This window comes from Dermacentor silvarum, chromosome 10 (genome assembly GCF_013339745.2).
Source record: "Dermacentor silvarum isolate Dsil-2018 chromosome 10, BIME_Dsil_1.4, whole genome shotgun sequence".
NCBI classification, from domain to species: domain Eukaryota; kingdom Metazoa; phylum Arthropoda; class Arachnida; order Ixodida; family Ixodidae; genus Dermacentor; species Dermacentor silvarum.
The window spans coordinates 87,311,119-87,331,667 of NC_051163.1; the positions used below are offsets into that span (position 1 = coordinate 87,311,119).

General features: G+C 44.4%; 1 long non-coding RNA gene across 2 annotated transcripts; it reads left to right on the forward strand.

Moving 5' to 3' along the window:
- Positions 1 to 3,218: 3,218 nt before the first annotated feature.
- Positions 3,219 to 12,775, forward strand: LOC125940809 (uncharacterized). 2 transcript variants are annotated; one of them, XR_007464017.1, is made up of 4 exons: positions 3,406 to 4,434; positions 5,277 to 5,380; positions 8,966 to 9,184; positions 11,715 to 12,775. It is a non-coding gene; the product is annotated as an uncharacterized LOC125940809 (long non-coding RNA). The 2 variants fall into 2 exon arrangements; XR_007464018.1 differs by lacking the exon at positions 11,715 to 12,775 and having other exon boundaries at positions 3,219 to 4,434; positions 8,966 to 10,607.
- Positions 12,776 to 20,549: the final 7,774 nt, after the last annotated feature.

Sequence of the window (20,549 nt, forward strand, 5' to 3'; positions counted from 1 at the left end):
GGCATTGAAAGAGAAAAGTTTATTAGGCCACCATCGTATATTTCACGCAGAAGGGACCATAACATGAAACTTTACGAACTTCCTTTTAAAGGTTATACCTTGCGATACTCATTTTTTTTGTCGAACCACGAGGGATTGGAACGTTCTTCCGTCAAATATTGTAGGTATTGAATCTAATGATGAATTTTACCGCGCTTTGTGTGTTTAAATTGAAAAACAATTTTTGTCGCGATTTGTATACCCCCCTGCTGTAATGCCTGCAAAGGCGATGTAGGTACCAAATAAATAAAATAAATAAGTCTGTCGCGGCGAGCACGCCCCTTTCTTTAGCGGTTGCGCCGTGTGCCGTTCTCATGCTTGCGTGGATGCTGGTTGCCTCACAAGTCTAGCAGCCATGGCGCCGGTCGTGCTGCGCTATGGTTTCGCAAATATTACTTGGCCTGAAGGCTACTTTCCCAGGAAAGCCCTTGAAAATGAAGAAAAGCTCTTCAAAGCGGACTACGTCTACGGTGTCAAAGAAACGGTGCCGTGCTATGACAGCGACTCCCAAATTACAGCGAAATATCACTCACAAGTGCACCAAGCCAGTTACGATATTTCGATTCAGCTAAGCCAGCACCTGTTGCATTTCGCGTAGCAATAACTACGAGGTCGGATACTGATGAGTGTTTGTCTCGTGCGTCTTTACGGTGCATTTGGTCAATAGTGAGGTAAATTAAGCGCGACGCTGCACGCACTAAAGCGTGCAGTCGGTTGAATTTTATATGTGGCCTGGTTAAATACGCTACGAATGCCGAGTTGACGTTGGTGCATGAATAGAGCAGCGTCGGTACTACACGTTTCCAACAACGGCTAGTGTACGTTTACTTAATCCTATTTTTGTGTGCTTTCGTGTAGCTGTCATCGCAGCGCCAGATGTGTGGGTCCACCTGCTCGTGCAAGGCCGGCAGCGACGGCGCCTGCTGCCAACTGAAGCGCGCGGAGTGGCGGAAAGGAAAAGTAGACACAAAAATTAACTGCGCATGCATGCTCATCTCCATACCTGCTCAGGTATGGCAGTGCCACCTGTCAATCAGGAACACGTGCGCGCCTAAGCCAGAGATAACTGTTTAGGCATTTCATTTCTTTTTTATGCTAGTTAATCGAAAGCTGGCTCACGCATGCGCTTTGACTACTATTTAAATGCCAAGCCTCTATTATACGAAGCGTTTCTTCGTTCTTGTGCCTGTATAAAACAGCGCATTCATAAATTCTCACTTACAATTACACTATCGAACGTGAAAATAAAGATTAGATGGCGATCCTCCGGTTAACTACCTCTTAAGGTGCAATAATCATTGATCAACACAACGGCCTGTCGGTCCTACGTAGAACCACCCAAGTAACACAGAACGTAGCCTAAACGTAGCCTGATTGTAACAAATGTCAGGCAACGTTAAACAGCCAATCTCAACGTTGAATGTACGTTGCCAGCTGTACGTTCAAGTGATGTCACAAATATATGTCACAGCAACGTCCCGACACCCACGTTGTGTCAACGTTGCATGTAAACTTCAATTTAACGTGTAAATGGTATCAATGTAGCAACGTTACAAAACAGCACGTTCCCAGAACGTTGCCGGATGTCACCAATATTGACATTAATGTGATGCCAGGCTGCTGTAGCATTTCGCATGTATACGTTCATGCAAGTATAAGATATTTTCATTTTCAACTGAACATTCATCTTTATCATACAGTGAGGTATGGAGATGTATAGTGGTTATGCAGTAATTAATATCTTCTAAGGAACACCATGTTAAATTATGTTTATTATGCTTCTCCACAGATAAGATCTGCTACAAATTATATCAAATGGCAGAAGCATTCACATGGAAAAAATGCTAATTGTTGCAACGGTTCACCTATAGTAAACAAAGTTACGCATAAAAGTATTCCCTTCTTCCACACCAAATGCACAAGACTTTGTGACTGCTTGCACGCCACATGCCCCTAAAAGTGGAAACATTAAGCAAGGGCCATCATGAATAGGCGCAAGCCCCATGATACGAGCTGCATAAAAATGACGAACACATCCACACTACACAGTGGATACACACAGATCATATCTACTTGTCCATATGAAAAACAGTGCATTTTTTTTCAGTTCACGTATGGTTTACATCATAGAAACGGCTCTAGAGCAAAGGACTATAGGCCACCAATACGGCTGCAAACACATCGTACACCAGCGCACATTTGTTTCACACACCACACAGGACACATGCACGCTTCAGACATGTTTTTATTGCGATAGCAATTATATGGACACTTCAACCGGATTTCTGCCGTCGGCGTCGCCGTCGTCATCGCCGTCGCCGTGAGGTTCCCCATAGATAAAATCTTCGCCGCGCGCCGTATGCCCGAGCGGAAGCGTGCGGGGACGCGCGCCATCACGGAGAGCGAACGCGCTCAATCTCCCACGCACAAGCAAGGAAGCGGCCCAAGTAACACAGAACGTAGCGTAAACGTTGCCTGATTGTAACAAATGTCAGGCAACGTTAAACAGCCAACCTCAACGTTGAATGTACGTTGCCAGCTGTACGTTCAAGTGATGTCATAAATAAATGTCACAGCAACGTCCTGACACCCACGTTGTGTCAACGTTGCATGTAAACATCAATTTAACATGTAAATGGTATCAATGTAGCAACGTTACAAAACAGCACGTTCCCAGAACGTTGCCGGATGTCACCAATATTGACATTAATGTGATGCCAGGCTGCTGTAGCATTTCGCATGTATACGTTCATGCAACTATAAGATATTTTCATTTTCAACTGAACATTCATCTTTATCATACAGTGAGGTATGGAGATGTATAGTGGTTATGCAGTAATTAATATCTTCTAAGGAACACCATGTTAAATTATGTTTATTGTGCTTCTCCACAGATAAGATCTGCTACAAATTATATCAAATGGCAGAAGCATTCACATGGAAAAAATGCTAATTGTTGCAACGGTTCACCTATAGTAGACAAAGTTACGCATAAAAGTATTCCCTTCTTCCACACCAAATGCACAAGACTTTGTGACTGCTTGCACGCCACATGCCCCTAAAAGTGGAAACATTAAGCAAGGGCCATCATGAATAGGCCCAAGCCCCATGATACGAGCTGCATAAAAATGACGAACACATGCACACTGCACAGTGGATACACACAGATCATATCTACTTGTCCATATGAAAAACAGTGCATTTTTTTCAGTTCACGTATGGTTTACATCATAGAAACGGCACTAGAGCAAAGGACTATAAGCCACCAATAGGGCTGCAAACACATCGTACACCAGCGCACATTTGTTTCACACACCACACAGGACACATGCACGCTGCAGACATTTTTTTTTTTGAGGAATCTTCGCGAGCCGCACTATAAACACAGAAGGTACGGACGACAGGAGCAAAACCCGCGCACATTCAACACACCGACACGAAAGGAAATGCGGACGATACGGGTGTAACCTGCGCCACACGAGCTATCAACCCTCGTGGATTTGATCCTTTCCGCCTGAAACAGTCACAACGCGCACGGAAACATCGAACACTGCACATCTGTACCTCCGATATCGTGTCAACAATTCCTGAGGCTACAATTCATGTTGACGACATCAGAAAGTTATCTAAAACTAAGTGACGGCGTAGGAAAAGTAGGCAGCATCGCTAAACGTCATGGATTGGCTTCGAGACAGCTTCGAGACAGCCCAAACCGTTCAAATCAGGCCACAGCGACGGCTTGATAAGGATAACGTAAGCTGATCTCGAAGGCCATGCTTATGCTGGCTGCAGACGGCGGAAGCAATTCAAAGGTAAAATACGTTTTAAAATTTCTTTCTACGCTAAACTATAGTGTAAAATATAGATTGTTCTACGGTTATTTTGTCTCGCAACATCTATACGTAGTTGTGTGTAACCCGGCACAAAATTTTAGTATGCGAGTGTACTGGTTAATATTTTTGTCATCACAGAGGCCACAACATTCTCACAAGTATGCAGGTGGCGCTATTGTTTTTCCTCCGTGTTCTGTGATGGCGGTCGTATGTGCGGGGTGCTACGAGCGTCGCGTTTGCTTGATCGTGTGTTTTTGTGTTTGCTGTTATGAAGTGGGTCGCAGTTAGCGTGCACAGAAGTGCCTGAAGATACCTTGTGTCATGCTGCAAACTCGCCGTATGCGTGGCGCGCCAGGCAAATGTGGCCCAACGATTTTATGCCGTGGAGTGCGGTCTCTTTGTTCTCGTTCTGGAAAGTTGGGTGGACGTCGCAAAGAAATAATGTGTGTTAGCGCGCCTCAGCTCGTCCACTACGCAGCGGCATGTATGCGGGGAGTAACATCGTCGACGCAGCACCGGCAACTTGGAGAGCGCTTCGCGACCGCGTCGTACCATTCAAAAGGTAAGTAATCATGCTGGCTAACTACACGCGTGTTGTGTGAGCTTCTCGTGTGTGCATAGCGTGCGCGAGCGTATGAAATAGAAGTCCCGCGACAACAGTGATACCTGTGCTGATGCTTGCTGAACGCTGGTTGTCAGCACTTAGTTACGCAAGTTTATTGCTTCGATGCGAAATTAAAAATCTTGATAAGCGTTTTCTTCCGATGAGAAATATAACGTTCGAAAATAATCGTGTTCATCATGTGTGTGCGGCGCGTGAGCTCCCGCTTTTCTGCTGAAGTTGCATAATAACGACTCATTTGCCTCTTCACCGATTCTTATTGCAATGACGTTTCCTTGCTTACATGGCAAGGAAACTTGTTTCATATCTACTTGTCCAAGGAAACTTGTTTCCTTGCCATGTTTCCTTGCCTCGACGTTGTAAATAATATCTGCTTACGAAGTTTTCGGTTTACGACAGTTTTAGAGAAAAAAAATTAAGCAATCACAGCTTGCTACTAGTCCAACTTACTTTTTAAGACAAGATGTTTTGACATACCTTATACGTAACTAAACATGACAGGGGAAAGTTAAACTGAGTCATGAAAAAAAAATGAATTGTTTTGTAAACAAACATTTCTTTGCTATGTGCTGCTGCGTGTCAATAATTTTACTGTGATCAATGGGTCCCCATTATCAAGACATTCATCAGTGACTTCTACTTTGTGCTCTGTTGCCACCCTGCAATAATGCAAACATTGTTTTTGTGACTATATTTAGATGCTCCATGCATGTCTAGACAATTTGACAGCTTTATAAAGCTGTGTGCCACTGCTATAAGTTAACACAGAACTTATTTTATAGTGGCGAGGCTGTGACCCATAACAGTGCCCACATAACGGAGGAGCCACCAGACCCCTTGGCTATGCCTGCCGTAGTGCAACGTGTAATCTGGATGGTCGGGTCAGGTATGTATGTAGTGTACGTGTTCCAAAAAGTAGCATCTTGGTATCATTCGTGGATAAGTTAATCGACATTAGTCAACACAGCTTACTAAATAGGCCAAATATTTATGCAACTTGCTGTTTATTTGTGTTCATAGCTGTTATGCACACCTTATTGTGTTCTATATAAAAGTAGACCTAACATGTCCTGATGTTAAGTATTATTTCTTGCATCAATCGCTTGGCTGCAAGTTACATTTTAATTTTGCTTAGTACACACTATTTATCACTTTTCATTTTGGTTTTCTTGTTTTGAAACTGTTTCCTATGCTGTAGGATTTTATTTCCGAATTTTTAGTGTTTACACTACACTCTTGTGCAGCTTCTGCGCATATAAGAATTCAAAGTGTAATGGGCCAAATATGTCATAGGTGTAAGCACACAGTGTGCTTACCATTGTTTAACATTCATATTCACGATTATTTCTGTCTTGTTCCAAGAATAACTGCCACTGGAAAATACACATTTGATGAGCTCAAACTTCTTGAAATGATACATTAAGGCCAGTATTCACTGTGCTGCAGTTACTACAGTTCTGAAGTGTTTTCTAGTAAGCTTGCTTTTTTCTCTCCCATTTTTTAATATTCTTGGCAAGCTATCCCCATTCATGCAAGTAGGCATTGTAGCAGTTGCGAGTCTATGTCCATTTACATTATTTTTCTCTTTTTTTCAAGTCAATACAGCATAGAACACATAGCTAACTGGTAGGTAGTTCATTGTATTGATGCTCTATTATTAAAAAAGCACACTATTTCGCACATGTCTGCTTGCTCTTGCCATGTTTGCTGGTTATTGCAATGTTGCTCGTCAAATGAATTTGATTTCAACTACACCATACAGAACAGTCTTATTGGCTTTAGTGTAATTTTAATAGTGACAATCAACCAACAAGCCCTAATTCTACAGCTGTCAAGAAGTATTTCTAATACTTTGGGGTCCCTTTCCATATTTTCTGTTTCATCCTGTGTATTTGGTCAGCACAGTGGGCATTCAGTCTATTCATTCTGCTTGGCGCTGCTCAGGTCAGAATATGTTCAACCTGCAAGTCCAAATTATAATGATATGTGTACGACTTCATTTACTGGCTAGGCAAATATCTGTAGGTATGTATACTTGTGCATATACTTTCTACATATTGGCTAGTGTTTTAGCTACACGAAACAGCCTATGTTGTCACTACTCTCAAGTCAAATTTATGGTTGATGCGCCGCTTGTTTTTGTTGTGCACTTACACTTCTGTGGTGTCTTAAGCACTGTAGATGCCTGACAGCTGAAGTATTGCAGCAGTAGACAGTTTTAGTTTAGCGTGCGCTATGTCATTGCGTACGATATAAAATAGCGGGTCATCACTGCGCATGTGCAGAATGCTATCCGACCGATAGCGTATAGCGTATGCATGCTATTTCTCAGATTTAGCATTACTGTCTGTGCGTGGTTTGCGTAGTTTACGTTAAACATGGCGGTGGTCCCCGCTGCCCGCTTCGAATTGAATTTGGCGTGGCTTTTGCAGCTTTCGCTTACCGTCAGGCCGCTTTGACAACAGTGTAATATGGTTAACCTTGTGGAGTTTTCGAGATCGCTTCTCGTTTCGAACGACACGAAGCCTAACGAGGGAAACCGACATAATCAGCGCCACCTGTCAGTGAAGTCGAGAGATAGGTGCGACGATGGCATATGGCCTCTGAGATCGGAAGATCTCGCAGGCCAACTAAAACTGTAATAAATGTGTGCTGTTTAGTGTACGCTGTACTATAGCGTATAGGCGTACGCTATTAGTTGCATATGCTATACTAAAACTGTCTAGTGTCGAAGCTAACTGGCACTTACTATTGCTACAGTATGCCAACAGATACCTATCACCGTATTTGTGCATTTTCTAAGAACCAGCCGTGTTTGCTAGGTGAAATTTGTAGTGTACGTATGAGTTTGCCGGTCAGTTCATGTAACTTTTCAGGATAGAATTTACATGGGGAGGAAAAGGGTACCATACAACATGACCTGCTGCTAACTGACCATTTGTTTTGATGGAAGGATTAAAAATAGCAACACTGGATGTGTGCTTATGTTGTGCACAATTTCGTTCAGAGGGAAGGCGTAAGTTGTAATATAAAGGCATAAAATCACAATAAATGGTATTAGTGTAAAAAGGAAAGTAAATATGCGCAGACTAACTTCAATCACTTGTCATCTAGAAAGGACGCCTTTTATTTCATGAATTGATCATGGGGTCTGGCTCGCATGTCTTGTTTATGTGGTATGCCTCACTGATCTCTCGTGTCAATTTTTCACCGTAGGTGAAAACAGATGATCTTAATCCAGCCTGAAGTCCTATCGCGGCAATGCACGGCCAAACTGGACGAGCAAGCTGGTCTCTTGAGTGAAATATGGGAATTTATTTGGCACATTTAGTTACCGGCCAGTCTGCTCTGTGTACATTTGACCAGGTGTGAAAGAAATACAGTGAGCTGCCTCTCATACACACTAGACAAATTTGGTGGTATCTTTAACCAAGCAAACCTCCCTTGCCTGCTCGCCTTTCTGAATTCACTTGTGAACTGTCGTGCATATCCTGCCTACTTTATTTTTCGCTGGAAATGTGCGTGCATAGCAGTCCACATGAGAATTGAGGCTTGCTGAGTTAAAGATGCAACCCAATTTGTCTTGTGTTCGTCAGGGGTAGCATAGTCTGTTCCTTTGATCATGTATATATTCAGTCAAATGTACATGGGGCAGACTGGCTGGTGCCTCAACATGTGCCCAGGAGAGCACCATAATTCACTCAAGGGAGAAATATGTTCGTGCCACTTGACGATGCACTGACACGACTGGTGCTGCGCGCCAAATTTCGATTGTTCATCTATGGCAACCAATTGACCATCAAAATCAGTGACGAATACCACATTAAGGAAATGGGACATGTATCAGTTGTAGAGATACAAGCTCTACTTTGGCTATCACTAATTGCTGAGAGGGTGATTAGAGAGTTACTAGGAGAGCTCTTCATCTGGTTGGCTGGCACAAACTGTACCTGTTTCTGCACTGCAAAAAGCTGAAAGACTCTACTTGGGCTCACTGAAACTGCTCTTTAAAATAAATTTGAAACAGGGTAAGCTATATAATTTTGTGTGCAGCCCCCACACTAATGCCACTGGACGTACCTGCCATTTCCGGTTACATTTATCGCACGGTTAGACATATTTCTTTTTGCTACCAGCACTTATTGACATAAAACTGATGGCCTATTGCACAAGCAATAAAAGCACATCAAAACGCTTGGAGTAATGTCAAATTTAGGTAGGTTCATGTAAACAAAGCAAATTAATTGCTTTAATAAGACAGTTATGCAGACTGGGTAGGAATAGAACCTGGAGTGTGAAAGGAGCACGCTTCCCTTACACCACGGCAGCTCTTTGGTTCTGGCTGACTTAAGGTGTGCCTAGTGCGTGTCACACTGTGCACGTCACATTGCAGCCATTTGGTTGACTAAAGGTGCTTTCACGTTCCCACACGTAAGCAGTCTTAATGTGTCTCTGCCATCTTTTATTGCAGGTACACCTAGGAAATGTTGTATACATTGGCAACGATAACTGGGGCCTGCTCCAGTGCCATCGCCGGGATTCCCTGTTCTGCAAAGAACTGGCATAACTGATGTGGGGAGCCCTGGCGCTCGGCGTAGGAGCGTCACAGGGGCTCCTTGTCGGTGCTTGAAGGACGGCAATGCTGTTGAGAAGCCGACATTGAGCCCCGATAAATTGGAAGCTGTGGGTAGTAAGTATCATTCACATTTTTTCAAGTTTTTGTAATGTTTGTAACAATGCATGTATTGCACCGAAATGATTAACTTTTCAGATGCATTTGATGCATATCTTTCGAAATGTGGTGCCCCTGAGGAGAAAAAATCATCTTATGCTTGGTTTTGGCCGAGCGGTTGAATCGAGTGACAAAGTTTTTCGCGTTTAGGTAGCCCAAGAAGAAACAAAAGCAGAATTAACAAACCAGCTTATTTGTGGCTACTCATGAGTTGCATTTCTTTGTTTAAAAGTGCCTGCGAAGTGGCGCTAACCTACTTATCAGGTCCAGAATTTTCGATTAACACCGCTTCCAAAAGCTCGCGTTCTAATTTGGTTTTTCCACGGCCAGAACTTCCGTATTCGTCGTCCGCGGATAGCAACAACTTTTGCAGTGTAGAGCAATATTCAACCCTTCTCCCGATATGCAACAGCTGTAGCGTAGTTGTAGCCGGTCGTTCAGGCACTGAATTGCAGTGCAGATGTAGGCAACAACAGAAGAGTCAAGACGAGAGACATGCGGCAACTCTTTAACAAAAAGCTTTATTTTTGCTGGCCCATGTTTATAGCCGTCAGTCACTGCATTGCACATGCGCAATTCGCACCCTTAGGAAGAAAGTAAACTCTGTCTGACAAGTGTACAGAAGGTGTGCTGATACACACAGAGCCAAGTCGCGAAATCTTTTCAGCCTCAATTATTTTACGTGTTAGTTGATCACCGCTTCTGCTGGAAACAGTACACTGAGCAAATGACGGTTCACAGTCACACGAACTGCAATGACATTCAAGCCTACTGTCACGCACATTTTTCTTGACATTGTATGAGTGTTCTCTCAGCCGGTGATTGATACAGTGTCCCATTTGACCTATATACTGGTTACCACAAGGGGGATACAATAAACCACGTTGCTAACACAGGTGACAAACGGAATTTGGTGTTTTGTTGCATATGCGTGGCGTGCTGTGACATTGCCTTTGATTACACAACTTTAGAATGATATGCAATTTTCTTGATATTGTGAGAGCTTATGAATGTAAGGTATGACGGCCAGTTTTATGTCTGTCAGATGCAGTGACCACATGACCTCTACTCTGAAAAGCGCATGCACCGAGTGGTTGCCATGTGATCACTCCATCTGACAGACTTAAGTGGCTGTCATACCATACATTCATAAGCTGTCTCACAATATCGTGAAAACTGCAGATCGTTCCAAAGTTAAAGTTGTCTTCTTTGCACCTCAGAAGCTTATAAAGTTGTGTAATCAAAGGAAATGTTTCAGCGCAGCACACAAGTGTAACAAAAAGCACAAAAATCTGTTCGTCACTTATGTTAGCAACATGAATTACTGTACCCCTCTTTGAGTAACACGAGAACAAGGTGAGGGCAGGAGCCAACGTTTCGACAAGTGGACTTGTCTTCTTCAAGGCAACATATGCTCTCCTCGGCACAATATATAGTATACCTATATATACTGTGCCGAGGAAAGCATATGTTGCCTTGAAGAAGACAAGTCCACTTGTCGAAACCTTGGCTCCTGCCCTCACCTTGTTCTCGTGTTACTCATCACCTTGAATCGCCATCTCCCGCATTCCCCTTGTTTACCCTGTACCCCTCTTTCTTGTGGTAAACAGTACATAGGCCAAACAGGACGCTGTATCCATGACCAGCTGAGAGAACACTCTACAATGTCAAGAAAAACGTGCATGACAGTTGGCTTGCATGTTGTTGCAGTTCATGTGCCTGTGAACCATTGTTTGCTCGGTGTACTGTTGTCAGCAGTAGCGGTGATCAACTAACACATGAAATTATTGAAGCTGAAAAGATTGCGCGACTTGGCTCTGTGTGTGTCAGCATCTGTTCACTTATCAGACAGAGTTGACCTTCCTAAGGGTGTGAATTGCACGTGTGCAATGTGATGAGTGACGGCTATAAACATGGGTCGCTGAAAATAAAGCTTTTTGTTGGAAGTCAGCACACGTCTATTGTCTCGTCTTTTCTGTCGTCAATATCTGTGCTGCAATTGACCAATATGTTGTACCAACAAGTCAAATTTATCACTCACTCATTGGAACTTTCTTTCATCACGAATGAAATGTGGTTTTGGTACCGTGGTAGAGCATTCACATCATTTGTTAATTTTTGTTTTCTTCAAAGACTGAACTGGATGTAACAAGCAGCCGTGGCATTGCAAGGAAGCTTTATGTTAAAGGAATATATTGATACTAACGTCTTAACTGCTTAGCGCAATAAAGGAAGTTGTGGGTATTGTTTTTTGTGCTTTCCTTGCTCTTGTGTCCAAACTTATAGCTATAATGGTTAGGTTTTACTGAAATTTGCTTTTTGATGTTTTGCATTATTCTCCTGTGTAAAGTCACTATTGTTTGTTTCACAGTTATGCGAAGCTTAAGTTGTTTGTAAGCATTTTTATAGCCTGTTTTCACAGTAAACATGGCTTACTTCAGTGTTTCAGATGGCACTTTATAGTTTGATGTAATTGATGTCTCTGCAGGTTACCGCATTATTGACTTGGAAACCAGTGAGGTCTGGATGCAAGTGAAGCTACCGAGGGAGGCATGTGTGCATCACTTGTGCTGCTGGCCATCCTCTGCAAAAGTGATGGCTGGCTGTCAGTGCTTGGATGACTTTCTGTTACTCTACGCCTTGGGCTGTGTTGACTACTTCATACTTGCTGCCATGTCTGCAAGCTTAGGCAAAAAGACCGGCTGGATGCTTGGCAGGAGATAGTATCCAACCGCAGTGTTACTGTGTTGTGTTGTACATTACAAAGTGAAGGAGGACAGTATTTGTGCTGTTATTAAGAAGTATAAATTGTGTTCTCCCATTGAAATAAGGGAACTCGACAAAAAGCAAAAAATTTCGAAGTCTGACCTACATGGGAAAGCAAAATATATTGTGTTGTAGTTGCAGCTGTTAGTAGAGTCTTAATATGCGATAGAAGACCTTGATGTTTAATAGAAAATATATTTAAGCGTGTTATCAGTGTGTTATCAGTTTTTAAGTTACTGTTATATAAGTGTCATTTGTTTGCCAGGATGATGTAAGCAGACAGTAAATAAATGCATGGTTTGACATTATAACCAGGTTTGTCTATGGCATTCACTATTATTTAAGGTGGACCAATGCATATTCATGGGTGCATATTCAACCACCACATATTCCTCCTGCACAAACAATTCCTACATACTAGCGTTTGTTCTTAGCAGCTGATGTTGGCTATTATGCAATTTCTTGAAAGCACATGCAGCTACCGACACATGATTTTTAGAGCAGTAAGTCGGAAGCAAAGACTGATTTTTTTCTGTGGTCTAAGCTTAAATGATATGTTAAAGGAAATGAACATTTGTGGAATATATTTACTTTCCTGCTGCGAGAACCTTTATACGAGAACCTCTGCACATTGGACGTGCATGCTGCTTCTCTTGCTGTTATAGCCAAAATGAAAAATTGTTCTTATGAACCACTTTGCAGCTTTGCATTTTTACTTGCAGTTAGCATTTATATGCTGTGCTATGGACAACAGCAAGACAAGTCAGGCAAACCACCATGTGAAACACTAAAGATTCTGGCTTAGGGCGCGTTGGTACTATATAGTGCAAGACAGATGAGCTGCCCGTACAGCAGTGCTGTCAGCATTACACGGCTGACAGCACCGCAAACCCTTAAATTTATATTTGTTTGACAGATAATGCATTCTAGTAGTTTTCATGTCGTATATGCATGAAAATGTAAACAAGAACTGGTGAAAACAGCATTATTTTACGTATATAGTGTATCTTACCACAAGGTAAGGTACACAGATATCTTGGTAAGCTACACAAGATATATACGTAATAAACGCTGTTTTTCACTAATTCTTGTTTCACATTTTCATGCATATGCAACATGAAAACTACTAGAGTAAATTATCTGTCAAGCAAATATAAATTTAAGGGTTTGCGGTGCTGTCAGCCATGTCATGCTGACAGCACTGCTGTTATGCATGTCTACAAATATTCTGCAATGTCAGTTGAGTGTTGCTTCAACGTCACATACGTACGTTGCCTGAAAGCTCAAGTGACAAAAGGCAACATCCACATTACGTTGCCAGGAAGTTCTGTTAACGTTATGTTAACGTCGTGAATGTGCTGCTCAACGCTGCCACAACGTTACGACCCAACGTTGTCTGGCGATCAAAAAAGAGGACATTAGCAGCATGCAGGCAACGTTATACGCCGACATTTGTGCACATTCAGAGAACGTTACGGCAACATTTTGCGTTACTTGGGTAAATGGTGAAGCATATATATGAGACCTATATGTAACAATTTGAAAAGAAAATGTGAGTGAACTTTATTGTATTTCATACAAGGAGCAATAAAATACAAACATTATTTGTAAAGTATCACTGCAGTTAACAATATATAGTTTGCAACTGATCACAGTAATTCACATGGCGATCTGCCGCCGTCGAAAACGGAGTGCCGTGAGCACGAGCAGCGAAGGAAAGCGCGGGCGAAACAATGTAAACAAAGCGGAGACTGCACCGCGGAGCGACCGCGCTGCTTGAAATTTCCACATTGGGGGCGCTGTCAGGAGGCGCAGCAGCGCCTTCAGGCGATCGTTTTCTTGTCTATTGCCTATTTTTGTTCTTTATGTGACAGGTACACATAATTGTTTTGTCTGTGTCTTGTTTGTTTTATGTTGCACATGTACATTTTCCCTTGGCTTTTTTTCTGCTCTGTGCAGTAAAAGTGTAGCAGAACTATGGTATGCTCTAGTATCAACTTGATTTCCGCGAGTTCATTCACCTTGATGGCACAATGAAGCAGCAGAATGGGACAAGAAAACAATCAAAACAGGACTAATTCTAACTGTCAGCTAAACTTCATTTGGTGCAAAAATGCGCGTGTGCTTGCGTTGTACTGCACTTTAAAGAACCCCAGGTGGTCAAAATTAATCCGGAGCCCTCCACTACGGCGTGCCTCATAATCAGAACTGGTTTTGGCACGTAAAACCCCAGAAATAAGAAGGAATACCATCGTCTTAGAGTCATGTCGAAAACCACAAAGAAAACCCGATAGATTGACAGGCATGTGGACAGGTGGCACTACAGTTACAAGTGTTTATCGATATATACCATCCGTTCATTTTGATCAGCTTATTGAAACCACACTGACACACTTGTCTATGACTTTTGTTATCCAGTGCACCTCTCAACTTCTCCTTTTTTTGGTTTTTGCATTTTTCAGAAACCTGGCGCTACTAAACGGAGTGCATGTGCATTTATTACAAGAGCTGCTAAATGGCTAGCGAAACTAGGGAATGTTAATGACAGAGCGAGACAGCCCAAAACAATGTAAAAATGGGTATGGTAGCCATTTCATCACCATCAGCCTATATTTTATGTCCACTGCAGGACGTCCCAATTACCCCTGTCTTGCGCTAGCGTATTCCAACTTGCGCCTGCAAATTTCCTAACTTCATCATCCCATCTGGTTTTCTGCCGACCTCGACTTAGCTTCCCTTCTCTTGGTATCCATTCTGTAACCCTAATGGTCCACCGGTTATCCATCCTACGCATTACATGGCCTGCCCAGCTCCATTTCCTCCGCTTAATGTCAACTAGAATATCGGCTATCCCCGTTTGTTTGTTCTCTGATCCACACCGCTCTCTTCCTGTCTCTTAACGTTAGTCCTAAGATTTTTCGTTCCATCGCTCTTTGTGCGGTCCTTAACATGTTCTCGAGCTTCTTTGGAGAAACTTGGAAACTTGGAGCTTCTCCAAGTTTCTGCCCAATATATTAGCACCGGTAGAATGCAATGATTGTACACTTTTCTTTTCAACGACAGTGGTAAGCTCCCAGTCAGGATTTGGTAATGCCTGCCGTGTATGCACTCCAACCCAATTTTATTCTTCTGTAAATTTCTTTCTTCTGATCAGGGTCCCCTGTGAGTAAATGACCTAGATAAACGTACTCCTTTACAGACTCTAGAGGCTGACTGGCGATCCTGAATTCTTGTTCCCTTGCCAGGCTATTGAACATTATCTTTGTCTTCTGCATATTCATCTTCAACCCAATTCTTACACTTTCTCGATTAAGGTCCTCAATCATTTGTTGTAATTCGTCTCCATTGTTGCTGAATAGGACAATGTCATCTGCAAACCGAAGGTTGCTGAGATATTCGCCGTTGATCCTCACTCCTAAGCCTTCCCAGTCTAAGAGCTTGAATACTTCTTCTAAGCATGCAGTGAATAGCATTGCAGAGATTGTGTCTCTTTGCCTGACCCCTTTCTTGATAGGTAACTTTCTACTTTTCTTCTGGAGAACCAACCCTATAAACCATAAACATTGCCTGGATGTCCATTAGATATTTCAGCTGGACATTCAATACCTCTTTTAGAGGCTCAAATAGATCTAGTTTACGTAAAATCTAGTAATCTTCTTTTCAGCACATAGCAACACCCAGCAACGTTTTCGATAAGTACGTGCAGACTACAGTACACCACGTTTGTTTTTTGCTGACCTACACTTGGGCACTATTACATTGTCTGTCAAGTCATCAGAACAAAAAAAGGTGCAGTCTATAGGTGGTTGGCACAAGCAGCGGAAGAAGTTACTGCATCATGCTATTATCGTGATCAAAAAGAAAGAAAATGATACATTAAAAATTGCACAAAACTATTGCTCAAGCTATTGCACAAAATTGTCAGGCTAGCATTCGTATGGTAACGTACATGAACCTCGGTGTCGCATTGCCTGCACAACTCTGTTCACAAACTTTGTAACAACCACTTGGCATTATTACATTCAAACCAAAAAACAATCGTTCCAGTACTGCACTGGTGCTGAAGTATTTAGGCCCATATACTATGTTCAATACAAAAAATGCACTCATGATTGCACAGCAAAAATGAGACCTATACCATTGTCACGGAGCGGCATATTTTCGAATGGTTTGGACGCTGATTAACGACACGCCGAATTACGAGCGTCAAACACGTGGGCCCCTGACTGTGCAGCGTATAATGCATTCGACATCGACACGCCGAATTACGAGCGTCAAACACGTGGGCTCCTGACTGTGCAGCGTGTGATGCATTCGACATCGACACGCCGAATTACGAGTGTCAAAAACGTGGGCTCCTGACTGTGCAGCGTATAATGCATTCGACATCGACACGCCGAATTACGGGCGTCAAAAGCGTCGTGGCCGCTCGGGCTACCATCTCGATTCCAGACGCGTCACGCCGATTACGGACCCTGAAGTGCGCGCGTACGGCCACGTGGTAGTGCGGGGCTCAACCTTGGCCCTTAACATTGGGAGAGAGGCTAATCTGCGGTTCTTCGTCCATAGTGGGAGCGCGGCCAAGATTGTTGGGAGCTAAGAGAGCTGAATTCGGAGAATGCTACGTAGCGGCAGTTTCCCTACCTAGGGAACTAGGGAAAGGAGAGGCTATTTAGGCGCATGTTTTGGGCCCTGCTGATTAGTCTAGAAGCTGAACCTATGCGCTGCTGAGAAGCCGTTGGGGGGCTAGTGCCGTCCAGTATCGCCTGGGCCGCCTGGCCACGTCGGAACTCCGAGGAACTTGTTGACGTACGAGACGTCAAACAAGCGTCTGCAACGAAGCTCACGGTAGTTCGCCTCAAGTTAGCTCAACCTGCTTGAGAGAAGACGTCCGATCTAGACTCCCGGTAAACCCAGCTCAGCAATTCGCATCCACCTCGACAAGATCGGACCACCAGCATTCTTCGGGAAAGCTTTGTGCACCGACTTCCACGGTTTATGGACTTGCTGTTGCTGCCCGGCCATGCGTATGACACCATTTGTTTTCTTTTGAACTTTGATTTCTTTTGAACTTTGCTTTAGTGAAATACTGTTAAGTGTATTCTTGTCTATTTGATCCGCGCCCTGTTTCATATGTATATGTTCTGTTAATTGCTCGTATTTATTTGTCTTCATCATTGTGTGATATTAAGTTCAGGTGTGTTAGTGTCTCTTGTGTTCTTCTTATTATTTTATTTTATTAACCTGTGTGTATTTATCAGCCGATAAATATCTTGTTTTTTGTTTACTCCCGACTCTGACTCCTTTCACTGTGCTCGCTTGCGTACGGAACGACCAACCAGCTTGTCTACCCCGTCGATTGACTTCGCGCCGACGACGAATCGGGGACAGCTGTGACATAAACTGGCGTCCGCGACAGGACGTTCCGTACAAAAGCAGCACGGTGAACAGAGAACGATAATCGTGGAGATTGATTGATTAGGGCTACTGGCACATTCTTGTATTGTGTAGAAAGCATGTGCATGCGAATTGTGAGCGCTCGGTTTTTGCTGGTGTAGCGACATTTTGGAGATAATGGAGTCTGAAAAGTGGATAGAGAGAGGCAAACTGTTCGGCCTAGAGGGCGATGAGCTGAGGACATGGGTTGCGGAACAGCTGGAGCGGGCGTTGGCCCGAGAGAAAAAGGAGAAAGAGCGAGCGGCGGCGAAGGAAGCCGGAGAGCGCGAAATACGGTTGTTAAAATTAAGGATTTTGCTTATTCAAAGTGGCAACCAAAGCATGGCTAGCAACGAGCCCCTAGAAGTACAGAAGGAGCAGCAGAGAGGTCAGGCGCCTGTAGAAGTCGCGCACGGAAAGTGCGAAGAAATCGCACGCACGGTTCTGCCGATAGTAGGAAGAGAGGCTGATCTTTGCGAGCATAAATGCACGTGCCCAGATGATTCCAGTTCCGTAGACGATGGCGTAGTTGGGGAGGGACCCGTTGATGGGGACTGGATTGAACGCGACGACATACTGTGCCCATTGAGTACTAGAGAAGCAGCCAGGCCAGCTGTGGACGAGTTGGGATACGTCGCGAATGTTGCTCCGGCAGTAGTAGTCCGAAGGGACACAAACTCTTTAGGCAAGAGCACCAGTGGAGAGTGCAATGGTTCAGAAAAGTGTGCTGAGGCACCATGCGGGCAGGAGAGTGCAGTAGTGGACAGCTCCCAGATATGTGAGCTACGGTGCGCAAAAGAGATAGCTGCATTGCACCGAGGTGTTTGGAGCGCTCCGCCAGTGAAGGTGGCCTTGAGAAGGGTGATTCACCCGCTAATCGTCCAGACTGCGTGGTTGAAGTGGCAAGCGTGACCGACGATATGCGCGCCGGTCAACACGAGATGCGAGCTGAAGGCTGGGTAATTGGCACCAGAAATTGTGCTAGGAGAAAGAGAGAGAAGCGGTGTCGCAGAGGCCGTAATGCGGCAGAGAAGGCAACGCAGCCGCATAAGACAAAAGGCGCTAAACCCTGCGGGGAGCGCAGTGAAGGTTTTCGAAAGGCGCGTTGGCGGATTGCAATGTCTTCAGTAAAAGCGCGTCCGAACCGCCGGATGAGGAAGCAAGGAAAAGGCCGTTCGGCGCGGGGTCGGACAAAAGCAAGGGGGCCATTATGTTCCCCCTCGTTCGGTTCCTTGAAAGCTGTGCACGGCATGACACAGAAGAGAGAGCCGATACGGTGTCGCGAATTAGTGATACGCGTCAGTGAAGTCTCAGCGGGATGTCTAAACAGCACGTTTCCTGTTTATGAAGTGTCGGGGATGGACAGCGAGGAGAATGGCCGCTGTACCTTTTACATTCTCTCGCTGACAAGATCAGCTGTCAAACCGCGCCCGCCTCGAGTACGGCTTAAGGATATGGCTCTACCTTAAGCTACTAGAAATGAAAGTGACGCAGGTTGTTGGTAGAAACAGTTTGTTTCTTTATTTTTTAGTGTTAGGTTAATCTTTTAGAGATCGGTTGGGTGAGCAAGTTTGGAGCTTTGTGTAATTATTTTGGAAGCCCTCCGATATTCTGAGAGAGCTGGCTTGCGCGCGTAGAAAGTTTTTGAAAACTTTTTTTTTATATGTCGTTCTTTCTGTAGCAGTTAGGCTCGCTTGTGGGTGAAATACGCTGTATCGGTTCACTTTACCGAAGGGTTCAGGATTTCTTTTTTCTTGAGAGTGGGTCGCTTTATTTGAGGGAGCCGTTGTGGCCTCGCCTGTTAGGAAAGTGTTTGTGCCGTTTCGTTAAAGCGTGGCTCGCGCGGACACACAGGAGCAAAGCGCTGGTGCGTCTATCACACGTGTATTTGCAAGACGACAGCAATTTTTGGTTTCATTTATTGCGTGTAAGCGCTTTGCAAGATCCGCGAATGTCCTGGTCGTCTTGAGCGCGTGTTTGGCGCACGTTTTGGTTGCCATTGCACTAGTACGTGTATTAAAGCTGATGTGGAGTGTGAGCAGACTATTCATGGCAGGTGTGCTGCATATGTTATTTCGAGTACCATTTATTTGCGGTCATTGTGCAGTCGAGTTGGAGAATGTGGTTGTTGTGTGCCTGGACGTGTGGTGTTGTGTTCGATTTTTTTTTTGCATGGTACACGTGGATATTAGATGTATAATGTTATGTATACATAGAATGGTCTTCTTTTTCTTGTTTTTGTTTTCGAAAATGCCACTCGTGTAAGTGAATATTATGTGATAATATTCTGAAAGTGGGGGGCTGTGTCACGGAGCGGCATATTTTCGAATGGTTTGGACGCTGATTAACGACACGCCGAATTACGAGCGTCAAACACGTGGGCCCCTGACTGTGCAGCGTATAATGCATTCGACATCGACACGCCGAATTACGAGCGTCAAACACGTGCGCTCCTGACTATGCAGCGTGTAATGCATTCGACATCGACACGCCGAATTACGAGTGTCAAAAACGTGGGCTCCTGACTGTGCAGCGTATAATGCATTCGACATCGACACGCCGAATTACGGGCGTCAAAAGCGTCGTGGCCGCTCGGGCTGCCATCTCGATTCCAGACGCGTCACGCCGATTACGGACCCCGAAGTGCGCGCGTACGGCCACGTGGTAGTGCCGGGCTCAACCTTGGCCCTTAACATTGGGAGAGAGGCTAATCTGCGGTTCTTCGTCCATAGTGAGAGCGCGGCCAAGATTGTTGGGAGCTAAGAGAGCTGAATTCGGAGAATGCTACGTAGCGGCAGTTTCCCTACCTGCCCGCAGGGGCGTCTGCGTGAGCAGGCGTTTGGTGAGTTGCGACACCACGTACCCGAGCACATGGGGGTTGGATCCTCCCGCGTGTAGCCGTGCGCGGCTTAACCGTGTCTGGGGAAAGGGGGATCCTGGGGGTTGAGCCGATGCCGGGTGTTCGGACCTTTAAGGCCCCCCGGCGGAGGCAACACACCTCTTCGGCCTCTGCTTCACACAGACGGCACCCCTGGGCTGCCCCACCCAGGGGAAATCGGCAGTCGCCTTTTCCTGTCCTCCTCTCCACCTTTCACTTTCCTATCCTCTTTTCCTCAACTCT